The 15,715-nt window shown below is 34.7% G+C and overlaps 1 long non-coding RNA gene across 1 annotated transcript; it reads right to left on the bottom strand.

Moving 5' to 3' along the window:
• Positions 1-102: 102 nt before the first annotated feature.
• LOC139431964 (uncharacterized) lies at positions 103-5,201 on the bottom strand. The gene is made up of 2 exons (XR_011641991.1): positions 5,054-5,201; positions 103-3,345 (listed from the first exon to the last, which is right to left on the bottom strand). It is a non-coding gene; the product is annotated as an uncharacterized lncRNA (long non-coding RNA).
• Positions 5,202-15,715: the final 10,514 nt, after the last annotated feature.

Raw genomic sequence — 15,715 nt, 5'->3', positions numbered from 1 at the left:
AGATTGTCAGAAAACATGAGGCAGCACACTCTTAGGCAGATTGTTGGAACAGGGAAGAAAAAATATAAAGGTGAATGTTTTACAGCATATCACACGCTTAAAAATACTAAACGATTTAATAAATACCGTTATAAAATTATGAGAAATATAATTGATTTAATAAAACTACAACGCTTGAAATTCATACATTCATGTTTATTTAATTCCCCTGAAAAATGCCCGGAAACTAGGATTCGACACGTTCGTTAAGTGATAAGGAAGATCTAGTCTACTGTAAGCAGTATCATGTCTTCTACTAGCATTGTCTAGTCTTCTATCAACAGTATCTAATTTTCTGTAAGCAATATTTAATCTTCTGCCAGATGTATCTTTTTTTTCAAGCTATGTATAATTCTCTTTTGACAGTTCCTAGTCTTCTATTATGATAACCTTCCAGCGTTTTTTATTCGTGACTGTAGCCCAATTTTTGCTGCCCCACTTTGCGTGATCATGAACTTGTGTTTTCAAGCATGGTGATCGTAACAGCATTGCTGATTATCGTCCCATCTCCATAATATCTAACTTCGCTAAAGTATTTGAGCAAGTCATTTATGGAGCTATTTATCCGCAAATTCAATCGTTTGTATCGCACCAGCATAGGTTTATTAAGCGTTTATTTAATGGTCACTAATCTTGCGGTGATTACAGAAGTAATATGTGAATCCCAGGATAGGGCTGGTCAAGTGGATGTAGTATACAGTGACTTTACTAAGGCGTTTGATACGATCTAACATGATCCTTTCCTCCAAGCTCAGTATGTTTGGCTTTTCCCCTGGGCTTATGTGTCTTGTTTCATCGTATTTATCAAAAAGAGCCAATTATGTATTTTATAATGGCTTTGCTTCGGTGGAGTTTACTGTTTATAATATTTATTAACTATAAGGCCTATGCTAGGCTGATGCTCTTAAGATATTTCGTTCTATGACTTCAGATGATAGCGTGGCTTCGATGAAGGCGGATCTTGATATCTTGGTGGAAATGTGCGATCGTAATCAGCTCAGGATTAATGTGGAGAAATGTAATGCTATCACTTTCTTACGTAGAACTACTCCTATCCCTTCATCGTACTGTATAAATGGAATCTCCCTGCTTAAGTTGACTTCTGTCAGATGTCAGATGTTGCTTCCTATGCTGCGAGGATGCTTGGCTTTGTGCACCTTATTTCACGTTTATCGTTTATTCGGGCGCTTGTTCTGCCGATACTGGAGTATGGTTCTGTTATATGGTCACCGCATTATATCTCGCATCGTCTTCTATTGGAGATAATTCAAAAAAGGTTTTTAAAGTACCTTTCCTTTCGCGGTGTGGAGCTTATCCTGTTCGTGGCACTGACTAGCAAACGTTGTTGCAACGTCACAATTTTTCTTCGCTTGACACTCGAAGGGATGATCTCGACGTTAAATTTATTATAAAGCTGGTAATTGGTTACTCTCTTGCATGAACTTCAGTGTACCCAGCCACGCTACCCGATATAGCTGTATTTTCTATTGGAAGAATAGTTGAACCGACGTTCAGATAGCGGTTCGCTACAGAGAATGTGCAGGCTTGTAAACCTGAGAGACGATTACAATGTTTTCACTTAGTGTTTAATTGATTCTTGCGTTAATGTAAGTTTGTATTTCTGTACAGTATAATATTGTCCTGTAATTGGACAAATATACAGGATTTTCCAAAACTCCCGGGACGGAGCTATAAGTTTTGAACGAGTGAAGAACAAAATTTGAAAATTTGGGAATCACTAAAGAGTCATAAAAGCTACATTCTTAGATTGTTTAGAACTTCCATGCAATGTGGAGTTTTTTTATGGGATGACCACCCCTACATTTTTAAATAGCAACCCCTGTAGAGTTTTACCTTATTTTAAAGGTAATGACAAAAGAAACACAACCCCATAAACCAAAACCCGATATCTTAATTCTTTCAAGAATTATGAGGGCTTGACTACCATATAGGGAAAATAAAATGTTTTCATGCTTTTTTGCACTTTTATTACGATTTTTATAACAAATGTTCAAATTGTCAACCTTCTTCGGTCTCGCAATAACCCAAACGCTGATAGATGGAATTTTGAACCACCAGGAGCTATCCCAAGTGATATTGGTGGTTCTTCAAGTATGCGATTTTCCAAATCATTGATTGATTCTGGTTTTGTTGCATACACTCTACTTTTCAGAAATCCCCAAAAGAAAAAATCGAGTGGTGTTAGATCAGGAGATCGTGGTGGCCACTCAAAGTCACCTCTACTACCAATCCAATGGTTTGGAAACGTACGGCTTAAAAAGTCTCGGACTGCGCGGCTAAAATGTGGAGGACTACCATCTTGTTAGAACCACTTATTGTCAATACCATTAGGACACACGGCACGTACACTTGGAACCACTTGATTTTCTATCAGTTGCAGGTATCTGTCTCTGCCCAAATTTCCATTAGTAAAAAATGGTCCAATTACATTATCTCCCATAATACCAGCCCATACATTAATTTTCTGCGGTTTCTGAGTATGACCTTGTCTTATTAAACGTGCATTTTCGTCACTCCAATAACGACAATTGTGCCCATTAACCTTACCATTCAAGTAGAAAGTAGCCTCATCAGAGAAAACAACGTTCAAAATAAAATTTCTTTCAACATCACATTGTTCACATACTATTTCACAGAATTGCAACCTTCTTTCGAAGTCACCTACGTTCAATTTTCATTTTCCCATTTGGTAGTCAATCCCTCATAATTCTTGCAAGAATTAAGATATCGGGTTGTGTTTCTTTTTCCATTACCTTTAAAATAAGGTAAAACTCGATATGGGTTGCTATTTAAAAATGTAGGGGTGGTCATCCCCTAAAATACTCTACATTGCTTGGAAATTCTAAACTATCTAAAAATGTAGTTTTTATGATTCTTTAGTGATCCCCAAATTTTCAAATTTTTTCCTTCACTCGTTCAAAACTTATAGCTCCGTCCCGGGAGTTTTGGGAAACCCTGTATATTATTATTATTATGTATTTTTCTGCCCACAGTACCCAATCTTTTATTAGGAGGATCTAGTCTACTGTAAGCAATATCTTGTCTTCCATAAGCACCTAGTTTTCTTCAAGCAGTATTTAGTCTTCTGTCAGATGTACCTTGGCTTTTTCAAGCTGCCTAGTTCTCTTTTGACAGTGCCTGCCCTTCTATTACCAGTATCTAATCTTCTGTCAGCAGTGTATTGTCTTATATAAGCCAGATTTAATCCATTGTAAGCAGTGTCTTCTGCGAGCAACATTAGTTAGATCCACTCCACAACCGTTGTGTTTGTCAGACCATTTAAATCTGGAAAGAAACATGATGTAGTGTTGATTGATTACATTAAAATAATTAAGACTTATTAATTGTTTAAGAGGGACATAAAAACATATTGCATTTAACATCGCGGCATAATATCACATTTTTAATGACCGTATAACCTCGATAAATGATGATATTTTAAAATCTTATAGTTATGGCTATGTTTATTGACTGGTTAAAACAGTTATACTAATTTAAAAAATAGATTAAACTTAAATATTCGTTTAAACATAAAAATAGATAAAATTAAGAAATAATTCTAATTTAATTTTTGCGATTTACAAATTAAGTTCACTCATTTTTATGTAGATGTCGCAAATAGTTTAATTTATAGTTTCCATTACCGATTCAAAATTTGTGTTGTAAACCTTTAAATATAATTATTTTTGTGGTTTTTGATAACATAAATTTAAGAAATCATTTTTATTTAAGGTAAAAAATTAAAATTTAATAATAGGTTAAAAATTAATCTATTCTTTTTTAGATGTCACCACAATCCAATAATGTTCTCAGTGATTCCCAGTTATCTTTAATATATTATTCATAACAGCACCTACATCACACCTAAAATTAAGCAATATACATTAATGAACGTGTTGTAAGTTGTAACATTGAGTTAGAATCGAGATAACGTGATTATTCATGGCCATGAATACACAATAATCCTTTACATGTGCCACTAATAACCACGTGATCACATGCACGTATTCTCTGTATCAACATTTTTTTTACATACTTGTTAATAGCGTATTGACGCCAGCTATTACTAATTTATGAATGAAAATGTATTGCAAAACTGTAACGTACTACGATAACAATTCTATAGATATAACGTTTTTCCAATACGGAACTTATTTACATGACCTTTCCCGAGTTATTATTTATTGATTATTTTAACAAAATCAATCCGTTTTTAACACTAAATAAATAAATAATTAAAATGGTATTATCTGATAAACAACTCTAATTATAACAGTTAAGATTTTGATTAACTAAGTAACATTTTGGGATTAACCTTATCAAAATTGTTATTTAAAAAGTTTTAATACTTATATTTTAACTGGCGCTTCCAAAATATTGTTGCGTAACTGTTGATTTTAGACGGTTAATTTATTGAAATCAATATTTAACAACCCGATACAACTTGACGTTCATTTTTAATTTAGAAGCGTGATTGTTTCATCACTTTGAGGTCGTTTCAAATATCTGTTGGTGCAATGCAATAACAACTTTTGACGACGTCAATTTGTCGGCATAATCGAAATGTAACGGCGTATAGTCGTGCGCTTTATTGTTGTATGCCAATTGACGCAAAGGGTATTGTTTAATATTTATGGGCGACAAAATGTTAAATACCTTTTGATTTAAATGTAACGCAGTATTATTTCAGCATATACAAATGTTGAAAAATATTTATTTTTTTTATACAGATTTTTTTTGATTCAATTTATTTTAAATCTTTGTCTTTAAAGATCACAAGATCACACAACTAATTAATGTAAATGCAATAAAACATGTGTGTATTTATAGATGGATTCTTTTAATTTTAGCTCTACCGGTTTCGATCAATACATTTAATCATCTTCAGGAGCAACCTAATGTAATATAAATAAAAATCATTTACTAAAATTAACAACATTCACAAATTTCTGTTACTATCGTTACATTTTGAACAAAATAAAATGAAACTCACGTCAGTAAATATATTTTCAAAAGACATATTTGTTAGTTAATTAGGCTGTTATCCTCTTACTCTTGATATTTTAACTCTTCTTTTCCTTGTTACCCAGTTATTCAAAAGTATCTAATAAGCCTACTATGCAACAATATGAGCCATGCGTTTCTTTACTTTTGTTTTTGAGGTTATGTATATGTAATGAAGTTAGTTGCTTTTATACATTTTAAATTTAAATTAATTTGTGAACAAAAAGAAGAGCTAAAATTAAAAGAATCCATCTATAAATACACACATGTTTTATTGCATTTACATTAAATTTGAGATGGAAAGAAATAACCAAATAAATACACAACTAATTAGCTTTGTTTGTTCTATATCCCGGTTGTTAAATACTAATGGTTGTTTCGTCATACTTGGGATTACAAAGAACAAATTGTTTTCTTTCTTCTTTCATCAATTTCAGCAATTTAACTGGAATTATCACATTTAAACCAATTTTTGTTCTAAATATAAATATTTGTAGAGAAAGGAAGTGCAGTGATATCTAAATAACGTATTTTTTCTTATCGAAATTATGACACTACGTCATTTTTGGTGCTGCTTCTCCTATGATACTCAGGCTCAGCAGTCTTTCCATTGCTTTAAAGGTCTTTCCATCAGTCTTGTTGTGTATGTTTTGCTATCTCTTGTACATACCGGCTTTTTCCGAAAATAAGACATCCACCGAAAATAAGCCCTAGTTAAAATAATATGACAAAAAGAATTCGTTAATAATTGTGTTGATTTATTAAGTATAAGTAATAATATTTAAAATTGGTGATTAATTAAAAAAATTAAATTACTTCTTATACTTGCTGTTTAAATATTTATTGATACCGGTTTCGAAGTTTCACTTCATCATCAGTCAAAACCTTAATTAAATGAAATAACAAAACAAAATCAAAAACATCGTAATTAAACCAAAATTTCTTTTTCCATTTTACTCACGTCAAATCCTAATAAATGTAGATCGTCATAGAACCACACACGTTGAAAAATTAAACGTTCATCTAACAAAATATCACTACATAAATGTCGAAACAAAATCGTATAGTTAACACATTAAATATTGTCTAAAGACAAAATGAAATCGAAAACTTACACAACAGAAAATCGACAAATACCGGTCATGCGACTAAAATAAATTTATCGAAGTTACAAGAAAATGAAAAAACGAACGTTTAAGAGAGATAACAATATTTATGTTAAATTTAAAAGAATTTACAAAACGAAATGAAATTTAGTTAATAAATATTCTTAACAAAACTAAAAACAAAAATTAAAAAAATTTTAAAATTAAAAAATTAGCTATTAAAACACTTTTTAGGCATATATTTGTAAAGAGGGATGTAGAAAATCTCAACTTGTTCATTAAGTATATCAATGTAATTGTTCTTACTATGTTTATCAATCTCAAAAGATTCCAATAAATCAAGTTTAAACCCTTTATCACACCTATGCAAAAGTTTTACCCCATCGAAATCCATACTATGTCCAGTCTCTTTGATGTGTTTGAAAATATTAGAATTGGGTTTATTTTTATGTTCGTGTAATCAATTAAAACCAAAATAGAACAAAATAATGCTGTGTTCGTTAAAGCAGATAAGGGTGCAGGTATTGTAATTATCGATAAAGATTCATATATACAAAAAACGGAACATTTTATGAAAAATAATAACTATGAAAAATTGAGCAAAGATCCGTTAGATTCAATCATCAGAAAAACGAAAGAAATTATTAATGGTAATAAAGATGCTCTTATCGAATTTACCCCTCATCTACAACATAAACGTATAAACATTTTCTTCAGTACGAACTTCATAAGCATGAATCCTAGTCTCCCTAAACTATACTCCTTACCAAAGCTACACAAAATGGAAATTCCAATAAGACCTATAACAGCCTTCAATAATTCACCCACATCGAAATTAGCCAAATTCATGCTTGGTGTGTTTCAAAAAATAAACTTCCAACCTAAATATACCGTTTCTAATTCGAAAGAATTTATCCAAAATACAAAGCACCTTGATCTAAAGAATAAAATCATGCTGTCATTTGACGTGACAAACCTATATTCAAATGTACCCATAGACATCACCCTGAATTTGACCAGTAAAATATTCAAAGAACATTTCAAAGATAAACATTTAACAACTCAACTAGACACTATTCTGAAACATATAGTCACTATGAATTTTTGTAAATTCAACAATAACGTCTATAAGATCAAAGATGGACTGCCGATGGGAATGCCTTTGTCAGGTATCCTGGCTGACATATATTTGGATTACGTGGAAAAAAACTATATCTTTACAAACCTTAATCCTTTCGTAAATAATATCACAAAATGGGTTCGTTATGTTGATGACATTTTTATAATATGGGAAGGTAATAATACAGATTTAAAAAAGCTTCATACATATATCAACAACATACAAGATAAATTAAAATTTACTCTGGAGCTCGAGAATAATAAAGAAATTAATTTTCTAGATCTAAAACTGACCAACGTAAATGATACAATAACCTATGACATTTATAGAAAACAAACCACAATCTCAACTGTTATCCCCTTTGATTCAGCACACCCATTTTCCCAAAAAATGGCAAGTTTTCGTTTCTTTTTTAATAGAATACTGGATTACCCTTTATCACATGAAAATAGAATCAAAGAATTTAACTATATATTTAATTTAGGTAAACAAAATAAATACACACACAAAACACTTAATAAGCTTTTAGCCAAGATACAACAGACAAAAGATCCTCTATATACAAAAGATATAAAAGATAATATATATAAACCTATTTCTTATAATAGTATGACTCAAAAGGCCCAAAGTATATTTTCTAAATATAATGTGACTTTAGCATATAGTAATAGGAATTCCATAGTTAATTTGCTATCCAATCACCATCCTAATAATAATAAAAAAACCTCTCATGATAATGGTGTTTACAAAATTAACTGCAATGATTGCAATAGTGTATATATCGGACAGACTGGGCGAAGACTTGATATACGTTTACACGAACATAAAAATAAACCCAATTCTAATATTTTCAAACACATCAAAGAGACTGGACATAGTATGGATTTCGATGGGGTAAAACTTTTGCATAGGTGTGATAAAGGGTTTAAACTTGATTTATTGGAATCTTTTGAGATTGATAAACATAGTAAGAACAATTACATTGATATACTTAATGAACAAGTTGAGATTTTCTACACCCCTCTTTACAAATATATGCCTAAAAAGTGTTTTAATAGCTAATTATTTAATTTTAAAATTTTTTTAATTTTTGTTTTTAGTTTTGTTAAGAATATTTATTAACTAAATTTCATTTCGTTTTGTAAATTCTTTTAAATTTAACATAAATATTGTTATCTCTCTTAAACGTTCGTTTTTTCATTTTCTTGTAACTTCGATAAATTTATTTTAGTCGCATGACCGGTATTTGTCGATTTTCTGTTGTGTAAGTTTTTGATTTCATTTTGTCTTTAGACAATATTTAATGTGTTAACTATAAGATTTTGTTTCGACATTTATGTAGTGATATTTTGTTAGATGAACGTTTAATTTTTCAACGTGTGTGGTTCTATGACGATCTACATTTATTAGGATTTGACGTGAGTAAAATGGAAAAAGAAATTTTGGTTTAATTACGATGTTTTTGATTTTGTTTTGTTATTTCATTTAATTAAGGTTTTGACTGATGATGAAGTGAAACTTCGAAACCGGTATCAATAAATATTTAAACAGCAAGTATAAGAAGTAATTTAATTTTTTTAATTAATCACCAATTTTAAATATTATCTAAGAGCTTGCAACATGGATTCAAATAAGAAGTAATAATATGTTTAGCTTTCCTTTTGTGAATTCTTTTCTCTTTCTTTAAGAAACCAATTGTACAATTTTTCTTCTAAAACACACGATATATTGAATGTGCTTTAAAGTACAAAATAAGGGATTTCCCCGAGCGGTATATAAGTAAAAACCCTGACAGAGAGGCACAATGCACTTGTACGCACCATCGAAGGTCCATGCTGTTCACACTACGGAACAGAGAGTATACGGCGTTCAACGTAAATAATTTCAGTCTTGTAAGTCTGATTATTTCCTCATACGTAATTTTATTTAAAAATAAAGTGAATAATTTTTAACCCCAGTTAAAATGAGTACAAAACGAAAGAGCTATTCCGTCGCGTACAAAAAGGGAATCGTGGAAGACTCTAGGGGTGTAAAACTTGTAGCATTCTGTAAAGAGAAGATGCTGGATCTCCGTATGGTTCGTAAATGGATTGCAGACTACAATTACCTGTGTCAACTGGTGGACCAAGGAAATGAGAAAAAACGCAGAGTTGGATCAGGTAGGCAGTCGTTATTTTCTGAGTTGGAAAATTGGCTCTCCTGCAGGCAGGAGAGCAATGGCTTTGGTTGTGCGCAGGGCTGATATTCAAAAATTTGCCCTTGAAACAGCAATTGAATTTGATATATCCACAGAAGAATTTAAAGCATCGTCACACTGGTTGGACAACTTCCTTAAACGATATGAACTGTCTCTAAGGAGATCAACAACATTGTTTAAGCTGGAAGACAATGAAGTTGTTAAGCGTGCACTTGTGTTTAAGCTTTTTGTTGATGGCATCGATTTTTCGAAATACCAACTCTCCAACACGATTGCTATGGATGAGACCGCGGTATACCTAGGCCAAGGAGCTCAAACGATAGTTCACCACAAGGCTTCTTCGTCAATTTACGTTCCTTCTACCGGTCACGATAGTGCACGTGTTACCTGTATTTTGGCGATTCGTCTATATGGCAAGAATCGCCATTTTTAATCACTAAAGGCAAAAAAGACCAGATTCAACGTGTTTCAGGAATTTATGTCATTGAAAAGAAAAAGTCTGGTGCACCCAAGTAGTTATAAGAAAGTGGGTTGATTTTATGCTGCCACCACTATTGAGGGGTCAGAATAGAGGTTTACTAGTTTGGGATTTCAGCCAGTACTCACCGCGCTAAAGACATGAAAAACTTTCTTGCTGAGAGGAAGATTGATCAAATAATGATTCCGGCAGGAACCTCCAGACACTTGACATTGCAATAAACAAGCCATTCAAGGATCATTTGTGCATGGAAATCAATGAATATATTGAAAACAGAATGGTGAGAAATCATCGAGGGAATTTTGTAAAACCAGGCTTACAAGAAGTTGTGAATTGGGTAAAAAATTCATGGGACAAAATAACTGATAATGACGTTTCCAATGCACGACGAACAGGCTCCTTAGACAAGACGTATTCATTTAACGATAGCTATATCGCAAGACATGAGAGATTCGGACGATGTTTTATTTATGACGATGTTCCAGAAGAAGATGACATGACTGTAATTGAATAAATTTAAATTTCTGTATTCTGTGTAAAATAAATATTAAATAAAAATATATAAATATACTTTTATTTTTGCCCTCCCCCGAAAATAAGCCCTAGCGCGTATTTTTTACGAAAAAAGAAAGTAAGACAGTGTCTTATTTTCGGAAAAAGACGGTATTGCCAGGCACGACTGATGCATTCTTGATACATGTTCATTCCATTCTCGTCGTCTTTTATAGAGTCATCTGACGATGTCCGGGGTGTCACATTTTTTTCTGATTTCTGTGTTTCTTTTACGATCCATCAGAATATTGAGATTGTTCTTAGGCGTTGAGACAAAGAGTCTCAACCGTGTCGGTTCTTGCCTCCTGTCGCATCCGTAAGGACCGGCTTTACGAATGTCTTGTATACTCTGGCTTGCGCGATAAGCACAACGCCAACTGCAGCAATGAATGTTCTGCTTATCCTATTTCTTTTGCATTTGTATATAGAGAAAGTGTTAACCCGAAGACCCCGGCTTCGTCAGAGGTGCTGGACGAATCCATTTTGGAAACGCCCCCTCGTAAAATAGCTTCGGCTATGCTTACCACCCCACCAAAGTAATGGATATTTGCGAAGGTGATGTATTAACTTCTGGGGACGAATTGAGGGTGGTGCAACCTACATCACAGCAGGGTTGCAACTGCCACCCTCTGCTGTCGCCTAGATATGATGACTAACGCGATAGCACTGATCCAAGAAACTTGGATATTCAAATCCCGTGTTCGAGGATTCAGTGGACTTAATGGCTCTATTTTCAGCTGCCTTGGTAGTGAAAAAATAAGAACAATTTGCGTGCCTAGACACGTCCAGGCCTTTCTGCTGCCACAGCATACAGGAGGGGACATAACGACTATTAGTATTCGTTGTACCGTCAATCGTAGCGATACGGACATCATGTTGGCTTCAGTTTACCTTCCGTTCGAGGGCCAGGCCCCTTTTGAGGAGTTGGCGAGTCTAGCAAAGGACGCTAGATCAGGTAACTGGAATCTCGTCATAGGCTGTGATTCCAATGCGCACTCCGTATTCCGGGGCTGTGCCGAGGACAACAGCTGGGATAAGTCACTTTTAGACTTTATTTTCAGCAGCAATCTTGATTTACTTAATCGGAGTTCAGAGCCAACCTTTGTAACTACCAGAGGTCAATCAGTAATTGATATTACCTTGGTCTCGATGAGTATTTCACATGAAGTCAACAACTGGAAAGTCTCTGACTTGGTTTCAATGTCAAACCACAGGATGACTTTTGATCTAGATATAAAAAAGATCGGTAAAAACCTGAAGCGAAACCCCAGGAACACTGACGTGAACAAGTTCAAGTCGGTGTTATCAGGGTGTTTGAGTAATATAAGGTTAATCCGGCCGAATTTGAGCAGGGATGTTGAGGAACGATCATTGTTCTTGATAGATTCCCTGACAATTGCGTATAAAAAGGCTTGTCCACTCTGTCTGGAAGCTGATTCAGGACGTGCCACTCTGTGGTGGTGCACTGAGCTCAGCGACCTTAAGAGGGAGGTCAGAGCAGCCTTCAATAAAGCCAAAAGCTCGAGATTAGATTCTGATTGGAACTGCTATAAAGGCAAAATATCGGAGTTTAAAAAAGTGTTCATCGGAAGAAGAAAGGGGGGTGGAGGAGATTCTGCGAAGAAGTCACCTCTGGAAACGAACTCTCTCGTCTTAAAAGGGTTCTGGTCTCGGCCCCGGACCGGCGAATAGGTTTATTACATAAGGATGACGGTTGCTATACCGACAACCTTCTACAAAGCTTACACCTTCTAATGAATGTGCATTTTTCAGGTTCGGTAGACTCATGGAGGTGTTGTTTCACTACTTCTATGGAACTTCATTCTAGACAGCCTTATTAAACGCCCCAAAGAGGCTAAATTCGTTACCGTCGGCTATGCTGACTATCCTTGTCAGGGGAAAACATGTGGGGGTGTTATTTGACAGAATACAAGAGGTTCTCAATATAGTCGAGAAATGGTGTGGCAGGCAGAAATTCACCTAAATCTGCCCTCTGGATCTACGCGGCTGTGATACGACCTATGCTCACTTATGGTGCAGTAGTATGGTGGTCTAAAACCTTACAGGTTACTGCCACTACCGCACTAAATAGAATACAGAGACTTGAGTGTATGTATGTTACAGGTGCCATGAGGACGACCCCCACTGCGACCATGGAAAACATGTTAAACTTGCACCTATACATTTATATATTCAGGAGTTGGCGCTGATTACCATGTTGCGACTACGGGAAGTAGGACTTTTCAAGGGAGAGGAAACCGGAGCAAGTGCAGCACTTTGGAGGGAGCCGTTGACAAACACACCTCTATTGAAATGCTGCACGGACTATATACCAGCTAAATTCACATTTTCAAGGAAATACCTCACCCATTGTGGTTCCACAGAAGTAGATGAAAATAACACCCTTAAAATCTACACCGATGGTTCGTATAGACGGACTGGTGCAGGAGCGGGAGTATTTTCTAACGATTTACAGCTCCATCTCTTACATATATCGTTTACATTATTCCAGTCATTCAAACGCTGTTGAATCGGTAACATTATAACAACAATGACAATTTTTTCAAGGCAGATTGACGCATGCTCTCATAAAATTCCGATGAGATATCCCCCAAACATACTTGTTCTCTTGATAAAGAAACAAACTGAAGAGTTCAATAAATTTTCATCATGATTGTTTTACATTTTTAATTTTAATATAATGATGAGCCTGGAGAAATCACCAGCCATTTTGAAGAGTTTAGTTTTCAGTTACCTTCATTATTGAATTATGGAAAAACAACAATGCATGTTCCCAAAAAACAATAATGCGTGTTCACTGCTCAACGTATCCAGCACTGGATTGCCTATCTATACTATTCCAGTGACGCTGGAATGGGTCAGCTGGAGTAAAGTGTGGTATATGGTAGTGTACTGGTAGTGTAGTAGTGTACTGGTGAATAGTAGTACAGAGTAACCAGAAGTGACACTGGTGGTATCCCGCCAAATCTGACGCCATATTGTTGCGAGGAAGCAAAGTATTGCTGTTATTGCTGGTAAATTTAGTTGTCTCTGTTTAAGCTGTCTCTCTCATTTATTGTGTGTTCATCGCGCCAGTGGTTCCTCGCACTAAAATTAATGAACTTGATGGTTTCCTTTTTGACTTTCCTGTAAATTATGATGTTTTGTGTGTTTGTGAACATTGCCTCAGAGAGGGTGAATTGGAATGTGATATGAACATTGCTGACAAAACCGTTGCATCGTTTTTTAGTCGTTCTAATCATAAATGTAGCGGTGTGTTGATCCTAATTAAACGTGAATTTTCCTCCTTCCCTCTTTATAACATTAATATATAAATTATCTGTGGAAAAACATTAATTTGATAATGCGATAATTACATCTTCTTCTGGTGATATTCAGACATTTTGAGACATTGTAAGCTCGGCATTGGCTATTACACCATCAGTTGCGTGTTGTCCTGGCGGGTGGCTTCAATGTATGGTTTAGGGATCGAAGCACTGATGCAACGATGGAGTGCGACTTGCTTGTATCCCATGGTTTTGTTCCGACAGTGTCCCAGCCTACTAGAATAAATAATTGTATTGACAACATATTCGTTAATTTTTCTACGAGTAATTTCAATACTGCCGTGATTGAATCAAATCACAGGGCGCCATGTGTTACTATACCGACACATCATGTTAAAGAAATTAAAACCTTTAATACAAAACTGCACAAGCCTCTGACACTAAACGGTAGAATGAACTATTTTAACATGTTGAATCAATTCGGTTGGAAAATTTTGAGTGAGGTTGCTGGTAGCGTGAATGACGCATATGGAATGTTTCATAATGTCATTATGCGTCTTTTCATGCGTCTCTCCCACTATGTAAAATAAATCTCAGGTTTTGTGATGGCGGCCTCAATTGGTTCAACAATGATTTGAAACACATAAGAGAAATATATAACTCTTCTTGTGATCTTTATACAAAATTTAAAACGGATGACTTACTTCATGTTAGAAATAATCTTAAAATTCAATATAGAAAGGCATGATGCAAAAAAAAAGGCTTCGAGTAAAGTTATTAAGCAGTGCAAGAATAAACCAAAAACAATCAACTGTTCAACTGTTTGCGCTATGGACGTTTGTCATACGCTGCCTCCAAAGGGCGTATACTTAGTATTGAAGTTCGTGATCTGCTTTGCGGTTTAAAATCTAGTAACTCCAAAGACATTTATGGCATATCTGCAACCTTTGTGAGAAGTAACAACGGTCACCCTTTGTGGCACCCTTTACCAGATTGGCGAATCTTTCCTTTTCATCTGGCATATTTCCTGACTTATTACAAATAGCTAATGTAATTCCAATATTTAAAGGCGGTGATAAGAACGACAATGCTAATTTTCGTCCTATAAGTATTCTGCCCACCAACAGAATCATCGCATACTTGGACCAAAATAATTTATTCCACCCTCATCAGTTTGGCTTTCGAAGGGGTAAGTGTACCTCTGACACCGCAGTTAAATATATGAATATCTGTCTTGGCAGCTTTGGAAAACGTGAATACTGTATGTCACTGTTTTTGGAGTTGTTTCGTGTATTCGATGTATCTCATCCAATTCTTATTGATAAATTTCGCAATGTTTATAATTTTGACGACAAAATCGCTCTAGTCCAATCTTATTTTTCCGGCAGAACGAAATAGGTGACTTGTGGTCAAATGACATCGGAAAGAGTCACGTTGACTCGGGGTGTTCTACAGGGTTCTATCCTTGGTCCTCTTTTATTTTTGATGTTTTCCAATGACTTTCCGTACTATTTTAGGAACATTGACTGTTTATTATATGCTGACGATTCCACTTTGATTATCCGAAGTAATGAAGCTGAAGAAGTCATTCAAAGATCAGAATTGGTCAGTGATGGGCGTAGGGTAAATACCCGACGGGTAGGTATTTCTAAAATGGGTATTTATCCGGGTATTTACCCCGGCCTAGGGTAAATACCCAAACAGTGGGTACAAAAGTGATACCAGTCAAAGTATATCAGATTCCAAAAAAATGAAGAGGAAGATGATAAGAACGTTGAAAACGAGGAATTGTCAATAATCAAAGACGTATTATCATTAAACAAATCTGTCGTAATTTAGATTAGATCAAGTTATTATGATTATTATCATCAAGCAGTCCTCTGCGTCCATTGTTGGACATAGACCTTCCCT

Source organism: Onthophagus taurus, chromosome 11, assembly GCF_036711975.1.
Source record: "Onthophagus taurus isolate NC chromosome 11, IU_Otau_3.0, whole genome shotgun sequence".
In the NCBI taxonomy this organism is placed as follows: domain Eukaryota; kingdom Metazoa; phylum Arthropoda; class Insecta; order Coleoptera; family Scarabaeidae; genus Onthophagus; species Onthophagus taurus.
Note: the sequence above shows the minus strand (reverse complement) of the source record. Positions and strands in the feature narration are given on the sequence as shown.